Consider the following 10410-nt stretch of genomic DNA (forward strand, 5'->3'; position numbering starts at 1 on the left):
CACACTGCCGACCCGGGCTGCCGCGTCAACTCGACTCGCCTTTCGACCCGCGTCGGACCCTAGTCTTTTTGCCGAGCCGAGTTTGATGTGAACACAATCGACGCGGGTCGGGCGTGGGCGTGACGTGAGGAGTTTAAAAGACAGAATGGACAGCTGATTCAGAACAACAGCGACAGGTGAGGACACGTTTTACTCTGTTTTAGCTATCAACTTGGATACATTTTTTAATATGGCCAACTGGGGAGACAAAGAGGTCCGCGAGCTCCTCAGCCTCCGAGCAGAGGACGTTATTTACCGCCACATTTCGGGGACGGTGAAGGATGGACCTCTGCTGGAAGGGCTGGCAAGAAAGATGGGAGAGCGCGGTTTCCAACGCAGCAAATTTGATGCAGACAGGTGTATTTAACCCTACCTCCGACGCATGGCTTGTGCCTACGTCATTGTACACGCCCAGCATTTTGTGTTTCATGTGACGCTCTGCCACGAGGCAACTCCCAATGAACTCGGCTTCAGGCGACACGGGTCACCCTGACACGCCGAGCGTTCACATTGCTCGACGCGGGTCGAAGGTGCAATTTGGACCCGCTAAGGTAGCGGGTCGCAGTGTGAAAGGGGCTTAAGATGCTGCATACTATGCAGTTTGTAAAACCCTAAATCCCTCTCAACAAATTACCCTGGCTTCCAATTCAGAATCAGAATCAGAATCAGAATCAGCTTTATTGGCCAGGTTTGACTAAACAAACAAGGAATTTGACTCCGGTAACTTCACTCACAAAGTACAACACTCAACAATAACATGAAATAATAAAAATTAGAAATGCAGAACAGTAAGAGTTGAATTGATTATAAATATGAATAAATAGAAACTATGGGTGGGAATGCTATTCCTGGGTGTTCAACAGAGTGACTGCTTGGGGGAAGAAGCTGTCTTTGTGTCGTCTGGTTTTGGCAAGCAGTGCCCTGTATCGTCTGCCAGAGGGGAGGAGATTGAACAGTTTGTGACCAGGATGTGAGGGGTCTGCAGAGATTTTTACTGCCCTTTTCCTGGCCCTGGACCGGTACAGGTCCTGTATGGAAGGGAGGTCAGTTCCAATAATCCTCTCTGCAGCCCTAATTGTCCGTTGCAGTTTGGCCCTGTCACGTTTGGTGGCTGACCCAAACCAGACAGTGATGGAGGTGCAGATGACAGACTGGATGATCGCCGAGTAGAAAGTGGTCAGCAGCTCCTTGGGCAGATTAAACTTCCTTAGCTGTCTCAGGAAGTATAACCTCTGCTGGGCCTTTTTCTGGATAGTGACAATGTGGGGAGACCATTTTAGGTCCTGTGAGATGGTTGATCCCAGGAACCTAAAGGAATCCACATTGGACACTGTTTCGTTCTGAATGGTGAGTGGGGCGAGTTGGGGGGGGCTTCTCCTAAAGTCCATTTTCATCTCCACAGTCTTCTTGGGGTTAAGCTCCAGATGGTTCTGACTGCACCACTGGACCAGCTGCTCCACCTCCTGTCTGTAGTCAGACTCATCCCCATCCTGGATCAGACCAATGACAGTGGTGTCATCCGCAAACTTCAGGAGTTTTACAGATGGGCTCTTTGAGGTGCAGTCATTTGTGTAGAGGGAGAAGAGCAGTGGGGAGAGGACACACCCCTGTGGGGCGCCTGTACTGATAGACCGGGTCTTTGATGAGGTACTCCCCAGTCTGACATGCTGCTGCCTGTCTGACAGGAAGCTGATGATCCACTGACAGGTAGAGGCAGGCACTGATAACTGAGTGAGCTTCTGGTGTAGGAGTTCAGGCATGATGGTGTTGAACGCCGAGCTGAAGTCCACAAACAGGATCCTGGCGTACGTCCCTTGGGAGTCAAGATGTTGCAGGATGAATTGCAGTCCCATGTTGACGGCATCATCCGCCGACCTGTTTGCCCTGTAGGCAAACTGCAGAGGGTCCAGCATGGGTCCTGTTATGTCCTTCAGATGGGACAGCATCAGTCTTTCAAAGGATTTCATGACCACAGATGTCAGGACGACAGGCCTGTAGTCATTCAAACCTGAGATGGAAGATTTTTTGGGGACTGGGATGATGGTGGAGCTTTTGAAGCAAGAGGGCACTTCACATAGTTTCAGGGACCAGTTGAAGATCTAAGTGAAGATTGGCGCCAGCTGTTCAGCACAGACGCGCAGACAAGAGGGTGATACGCCATCAGGTCCTGGAGCCTTCTTTATCTTTTGTTTCTGAAAGAGACTGCGCACATCCCTCTCACAAATCATCAATGCAGGCGGGGGGAGGGGGTTGGGGTGTTGAGGGGAAACCCATTGTACGTGATGGGTGTGATAATGGGTGCTTTTCAAACCTGCAGTAAAAGTCGTTCAGGTCATCAGCCAGTCTGGGATTATCATCAGGGTGGGGGGATGGTTTCTTGTAGTTGGTGACCTGTTTCAGACCTTTCCAAACTGATGCAGGATCATTTGAAGCTAAATTATTTTTTAGCTTCTCACTGTAGGATCTTTTGGCTACATTTATTTCCTTAGACAGTTTGTTCCTGGCCTGCTTATACAGATCCCGGTCCCCACTCCTGTAGGCCTCCTCTTTGGCTTGGCGTAGCTTCCTAAGATTAGGAGTGAACCAAGGTTTGCTGTTATTGTAAGTGCAGAAGGTCTTGGATTGCACACAGATGTCCTCGCAAAAACTGATATATGATGTTACAGTGTCAGTGAGGTCATTGAGGTCTGTCGCTGCGGCTACAAAAACACTCCAGTTGGTGCAGTCAAAGCAAGCCTGCAGCTCCAGCTTGGATTCCGTTGTCCAGTTCTTAACAGTCTTTACCACGGGTTTAGAAGTTTTCAGTTTCTGCTTATAGGTTGGGATGAGGTGCAGCAGACAGTGGTCTGAGAGTCCTAGAGCTGCCCGTGAAACGGCGCGGTAGGCATCTTTTAAAACGGTGTAACAGTGGTCCAGAGTGTTTTTGTCCCTGGTGGGAATCTTGATATGCTGTCTGTATTTAGGGAGTTCCTTACTGAGATTGGCGCTGTTAAAATCCCCAACAATAATGGCGAGAGAGTCCGGATGGTTTTTCTCAATGTCTGTTATCCGATCAGCCAGTTGTTGTAACGCGTCTACAACGCAAGCTTGTGGTGGGATGTAAACACCGACCATAACAAACGACGAGAATTCTCGCGGAGAATAGAAGGGCTTGCAGTTTATGAAGAGAGTCTCTAAGTGTGGGCTGCATGTTTTTCCCAGCACTGTGATATCTGTGCACCAACCTTCGTTTAAATAGAAGCATATTCCTCCACCTTTCGTTTTCCCTGCTAATCCTGTATTCCGATCTGAACGGATGAGTTGAAATCCAGGCAGTTGGAGTGCGTTGTCCGGGATTCTATCGCTGAGCCATGTCTCGGTGAAACACAGGGCAGCAGATCTCCGTAAGTCCGAGTTGGTTTGGTTTAGAAGCAACAGCTCATCCATCTTATTTGCTAGAGACCGCACATTTGCCAGATGAATTGCTGGGAGGGAGGTGCGTAGTCCCCGCTTCCTTAATTTCACTAGCACGCCAGCTCTCTTCCCCCGCTTGCGTCTCCGACAGATTCGGTGGAGAACTGCAGCTCCTCCAATCAGTATTTCGGAAAAAGTTGTTGGGTCGGAAAAAAAAGGAGAAAAAGTTCCAAAAGAGCTTGGCCTGATGCTTAGCAGTTCTTCCCTTGTAAAAATTACTGATAAATTATCGCAGAAAACGTGATAAACACACAAAAACAGACAAAGTACAAGAGAGCGAAGTCCCGAGGCTGCCATTTGCGGCGCCATGGCAACTAGAACGAGTGTTACCTAAACAATTCTTACCTAAAGAGCAAGAGCTTGAGAATGTAATCCAAACCAACTTGCTACAGAGCAACAGTATTTTGTCAGGGACTTTTTTTAACAACACAGTTTGTCAGGAAACTGCTAGGAAATTGTCTTTGAATTGGCTCTGAATGAATGAATTGGATTACTTTTGAATTTAATCAGTTGGATTTGATTGGATTATGATTACAATGAAGTGAACTTGAATTGGTTTGAATTGGACTATATTATTGAAGTGCCTTGAGATGACATTTGTTGTAATTTGGTGCGGAACTGAATTGAAACTGAACCAAAGTTTCATGGTTTTATTGCTACTTTGCCAAGTTGATCTTCATCTCCAATGACGTAATGGTCCTGTTAAACAAAACCAAGTTAAAACTGACTTATGCACAGCGGTGAGGCATTTAAAACACTGCAAGAGGAAAGTTTAGACATGTGCTTGTTCTTGTTCTCCTCTTTTCATGTACAAATGCAGTTATTTCATATCAACTGCAGGGAGATGCCAGTCAAAAGAAAGATTTCCCCACAGCAAATGTTGTCGGGGACATTATTGCAGTCAGTTGGTTTATCATATCTCAGTGTGCCCTTGTCTGTCTTACTGTTATTTGAAGTCTCAGGCTTTCTACGTGAACCTGATTATTTCACTTCTCCCTCAGAATCTGAATAGTTTGTCTCGTAGAGCGGATGTAAGGTGTTTTCCACACTCAGAACTACGTAACGCATCATTCAGCACAACACTCAACCTCCCTCTGGTATAACAGGGAACATTCTGCTCACTTGGAGTCTAAGTGCCCCTTAAAAATGCAGCTTTGTCTTTTTTCTAGAGGAGTCAGAGGCTCAGAGGCTCAAAATGTTTAGATTTTTGTTTTATCAAGTTATGCTTCAAGCATTCACGGCTTCCCCACTTGAAAGAGACTGATCCATCTACCCACAGATTTCAAACTGGTTGCTGCTTCAACAGCAGAGTAGATTCAGCCTTTTAATTGAAACTCCAGTTAGGTGATTTTATTTTGAATTTAAGAAAAAAAAAACAATAATCTGGGAACCACAATAATGTCAGAAACCAAAACATTACAGTTATATGGGCTGCTCAGAAACACAAGATAATGAAACAAAACAAGCACTTTAAGCTTTGATTGTCCTTAAGTGAAAACAGATTATCTCAATTAAAAACTTAAGCAATGAGCAAATACTTCATGATAGGCTTTTGTACCTGTTGAGAAGTGCTTTGAACTAGCTGTGCACATTGTTTGTAGAGTGCTAAAATTGATTGAGTTTATAGAGATAAGATAATGATAAGATATACTTTTTAAGCACAACAACAAATCAAAATACCATGTAAATGGTGAAGAAATGCAATCAAACTGCATTCATAACTAGATTAAGAGGAAAGCCAATGTAAATAATCAACAGAAAGAAAATATATATCATGTCCATCACCTGAAACAAAGAAATGGATTATTTATCCTAAAGGAAAGTTATATAGTTATAGTCAAGTAGGTCTTTGACTAAGTAGCATTGCTATCCTTGATTTGAGGACAAAGCGCCTGCTAGTTGCTATTTTGGTACTGGTATAAGACATGGTAGTGGGCTAGAAGAGTCTGGTAATGATGAAAGAACTGTGTGAGAGGAGCACACAGGATGGAGGAATTTGAAAAAGAAAAAGGAGGATTTCTGGTGGGAGAAGTAGCTGAGAGGGAAGGCAGGCTGTGAGTGGAGATGATGCGATAGGTGGCTGAGATTGGAGGGCTGGTGGAGTTTGGCTGAGAAATGCTGAATGTTGGATGAGTAGCATTCATGGTGTAAAAAGCAGAGGGGGTAGTTTGATTAGGGAAAAAACTCAAAGGAGAAGTTGTATTAAAAGAAGTAGGCCTACCATTTATGTTTGAATGAGCAGTGTACTGAGCAGTTGCAGAAGTTAATGACCCGGTAGTGCTTGGTCTGGATGTACGCTCAGGGTCAGTTGGGTTTAAAGGGACACTGTTGCTGACTGTGGGGAAGTTGGTGTTAGGCATAGCAGACACCATGGCAGTAGTTGAATGACGTTTAATAGAAGTGCTTTCTCCAGCTGTTGAAGTCCTAGCTGTAACTGAAGCAGTACCTGGAGAAGGGTTGCTTTAAGCACCTTTCTAAGGTGTATGACTTGTAGTGGATATTGATAAAGTGGATGAAAAGGATTTGGTTGAACTTTTTTTAGTAGTTTGAGTCATAGCTGTGACTGCAACAGCACAGGGGGTTGATGAGGTTGTTTCAGGTGTTGTAGTTACTGGATTCTTGGCTTGGGTGAATGGAATAGCCGATGACTATTTGACAGGAGTTGCTTGATGGGTAGTTCGAACTTTTTCTGGGACAGGAGTAGTTTTAACGGGATCTGTTTGTAAATCAGGAATCAAACCAGTCTTAAGAGTGGTGGTAGAAGTTTTAGAAACTATAGCGGTAACAAGAGGTACGTTGTTTAAAGTAGGATCAGATGGGTCAAGTTGAACATGAGGAATGTCAGCTGAGTGGAATATATTAGGCAATTTTCATGATCCATATTTTAGTTTGAATTCGGACCCAAGCCAAGAAATTCCTGATAAAACACCTACAAGTCCTCCTTGTAGGGCTGTTATACCTGAAGAAAAGATTCCTCTGACACCAGAAATTAATGAGGGGACTGCAATGTCCACTGAAATATTTGTATTTTTCTCCTGCTTGCTTTCATTTTCATGCTTGTCCTCATTTTCCTTTTTTTTCATTGTTGTGGTTGTGGTTGCAGTGGTAGTAGTAGTCGTAGTATTGCTAATGGTTGTAGCAGTAGTGCTTTTAGTGGTGGTTGTAGGGACTGTGATTGTTAGTGAAGTGGTAGTTTGGGGTTTAGTTGTAGGGAAAATAGTGGTTTGGGTAGTTGTGGTAGTTGTTTGGGGAGATGCTGTGGTCAGAGGGAGAGTGGTTGTTGGTGTTTCTGTAGATGTAAGTTCAGATGTGGTTCTTGGAGGTCCAGTTGTGGTTGTATGTGGTGGAGAATTAGTTGGAAAAGGGCTTGATGTGGTCTTCGGAGGTACAGAAGTGGTGACAGGAAATGTAGTAGTGGGTATGTTGGATGAGGTGGTGGATGGACTAGATGTGGTACCAAGAGGGCTGGATGAAGTGACAGTTGTGGTTGTAAACATGCCTGATGTGGTACTGAAGGAGCCAGTCGTGGTAGAAGATGGGACAAATGTTGTGGGAGAGTCAGATGTAGCAGGGAGAGGAGTGGACATGGTTGTAAAGGGGCCAGATGTGGTGGGGGGGTGGCCAGTTGTGGAAGTAGCAAAATGTTTGGATGTACTTAGAGGAGTAGATGTGGAAGCTGTGGTGGTAGAAGGGATGGATGTAGTTGTAAAAAGATGTGATGAAGTACTGGGATGGTCAGATGTGGAAGAAACAAATGTGGTAGTTAAAAGGTCAGATGTACTAAGAGGGGTAGATGTGGAAGAAGGTGGGAGAGATGTGGTATCAACAGGACTAGAAGTGGAACTGGAAGGGATAGATGTTGAAGTAAGTGGAGCCGATGTAATAGAAGAAGGATCAGATGAAGAAGTGCTATGTGTGGTAGTAAAGTGACCAGATGTGGTAGTAAAAAAGTTAGATGTAGTAGAAGTAGATTTGAAATCTATAGAAATATTTGGGAGTTTTTCTGGCTATAAAGTTAATGCAACAAAATCTACAATTATGTTCATGAAAAACCCCACCGCTATACACTCCCTTCAAGAATGTTAAGAATAGTTTCACATATTTGGGTGTTAAAATTACACCAACAATGGAATCATTGGTACCCAGTAATTATGACCCCATAGTTGAGTCTGTGACAGGCTCTATAAACAGATGGAAATTCCTGCCACTGTCTATGATTGGACGTATTAATGTTCTGAAAATGAATATTCTGCCTAAGCTTCTTTACCTCTTTCAAACCATTCCACTTGCTCCTCCTATTAACTTTTTTGTCAAAATGAAGCAGATCTTTTGTCATTTTATTTGGAATGATAGACGCCCCAGGTTACGTATGACTCTCTTGTATTTACCATATGATAGGGGTGGGTTAAACGTCCCTTTTCTCCAAGGATACTATTGGGCTGCACAATTGAGAGCGGCTTCATACTGGTTTGACACTACATCATTCCCTAACTGGGCGAGGATCGAGGAGAAGACAACCACCAAAATCTCTCTTAAGTTATATCTCCACTCAGCTAATCTTTCTATTTTGAAAAAATGTACCCTAAATCCTTTTGTTAAAAATACAGTGATCGTCTGGCATAAGGTTTTGAACTACTTAAAAGAAAATGCTGCTTTATCCCAATTTACTTCCATTTGGGGAAATAGAAATTTCACACCAGGTACAAATGATCTTGGATTTAAGATATGGGCTAATAAGGGTATCAACAAAATATCAGATCTTTATGATAAAGGTGTTCTTTTAAGTTTTATGGATGTTAAGCAAAGGTTTAAAATTGATTCCAAACACTTTTTTAAATATTTGCAGATTAGACATTTCATAAAACAAACTCAAAACTCCTTAAACATGCCTTCCCTGAACACTATTGAAATGATAGCTGTGAACTATTGTGGTAGACCTGGACTCATTTCTCGATTCTATCACAGTATCATTATAAAATCCATAGAGTCCTCAGATGATAAAAGACAGGCCTGGTGTCTAGATCTTAAAGAAGAAATAACAGATGAAGAATGGAAGCATGTATGCTTACAAAGCCAAGTTCAAACGATAAATACACGATTTAAGTTACTTCAGTACAAATGGCTGATGAGAACATATATTACTCCAGTAGTACAACATCGTATTGATCCTAACACACCTGATCTATGTGTTAAATGTGGTACACATAAAGGGACTCTATTTCATTGTCTTTGGGAATGTTACATTATCCAAGAATTTTGGAAGGAGATAATTATGACTGTCTAAGATCATTGATACACATCTTCCACTATGCCCTAAGCTTTGTATTCTGGGACTTTTCCCAGAAAATTGTACACTCAGTAAGTATGAGAAATCAATTGTCATATATTGTATACTTGAAGCTAAACATAAAATCGCTCTCTCATGGAAATCTATGTATAGGCCAAGTAAGCAAACGTGGGCTGAAGGACTCTCACACTGTATAGCCATGGAGAAATTAACATATTTGATCAAGGGGAAATATAACACATTTGTTAAGATCTGGGATTCATTTATGGAGTTTTTGGAGGGAGGGGGTTTGTCGGAGATTGTATCATTTCTTTTCTTTTTTCTTCTTATTCCGCTCATGTTGTTCTTTTTACTTTCTTCACTAATGTTAATTTCCGGATTTTGTATCTACTTACTGTTGTGCTTGATGAATATGTCTGTTAATGTGCCTTCTTTTCTTTTGTTTTTGTTGCCTTGTTTTTGTATGTGGTTGTTTGTTAATTAAAAGAAAAAAAAATCAATAAAGATATTTGTCAAAAAAAAAAAAGATGTAGTAGAAGTCAGCTCAATTGTGTAACTTCGGGGGGAAGATGTGGAACTGTGGGAGATAGATGTAGTTGTAATTGGTGCTGATGTGGTACTAGAAAGGCCAGTTATAGATGTTTCACGTGTGGTAGGAAAAATGCCTGATGTTTTACTAAAAGAAGTGGACATGGTGCTTAAATGAGGCATCGTAGTAGATGGAGGGAGCCCTGTCGAGGTAGAGGCACCAGATGTTATGCTGGAAAGGCCAGATGTGGTTGAATGATGAAAAGATTTAGGCGTAAAAAGGCCAGACGTGGTCCTGGGATGGTCAGATGTGAAAGTAAGAAATGTGGAAGGGTCCGATGTCAAAGTTAGGGGTGTAGATGTGGTTGGAGGTGAAGCAGAATTACTTTGAATATGTGGAGGACATTTGCAGTCAGCATTAAGCCGTGGATAAAACTCAGAGACGGTCGTATGAAAAGGATACTGTGTTGAAACACGGTAAATTGCCCACCAAGTTTACTTTGCAGTTCTGCCAAGATCTTAGTCTGCAGATACATGGTGATGTTGTCTGGAACATTCTCACCCCAGTGTGCACTTGCAAGCCATCTATTCTGACTTTTACTATAGCCATATATACACATATACATATATATATATATATATATATATATATATATATATATATATATATATACATATATATATATATTATTAATATTTCTATAGTCTATTTTGTTTATCGCTCTGGACAGATTTGAGAACTTCTGCTCCTAAAATAAAAGCTTTTGGATACAACATCTCCTGCGTCCTCCATTCCCTGGGTGTGACAAGAACGGAACAAAAGGCAGCACCAAAGAAGAGCTTTGGGGTGTCCTTCAAGAAGCCTGGAGAACTATTCCTGTAGACTACTTAGAGAAATGACAGAGAGCTTGTCTAAAAGGGTTCAGGCTGTGTTAGAGAATAAAGGAATATACCAAAAATTGACTTTCAAGTTTGTTCAAATTTTTGTCATGCAACCATAAACAACTGAAACCTCTCAAACTTTATAATGGTTACAGTGTACTGTGTACAGTTGTGTGAACTTTTACAGACCATAAGACCATTGCATGTGCTGGGTCCACGCA

This window comes from Odontesthes bonariensis, chromosome 19 (assembly GCF_027942865.1).
Source record: "Odontesthes bonariensis isolate fOdoBon6 chromosome 19, fOdoBon6.hap1, whole genome shotgun sequence".
Classification (NCBI taxonomy): Eukaryota; Metazoa; Chordata; class Actinopteri; order Atheriniformes; family Atherinopsidae; genus Odontesthes; species Odontesthes bonariensis.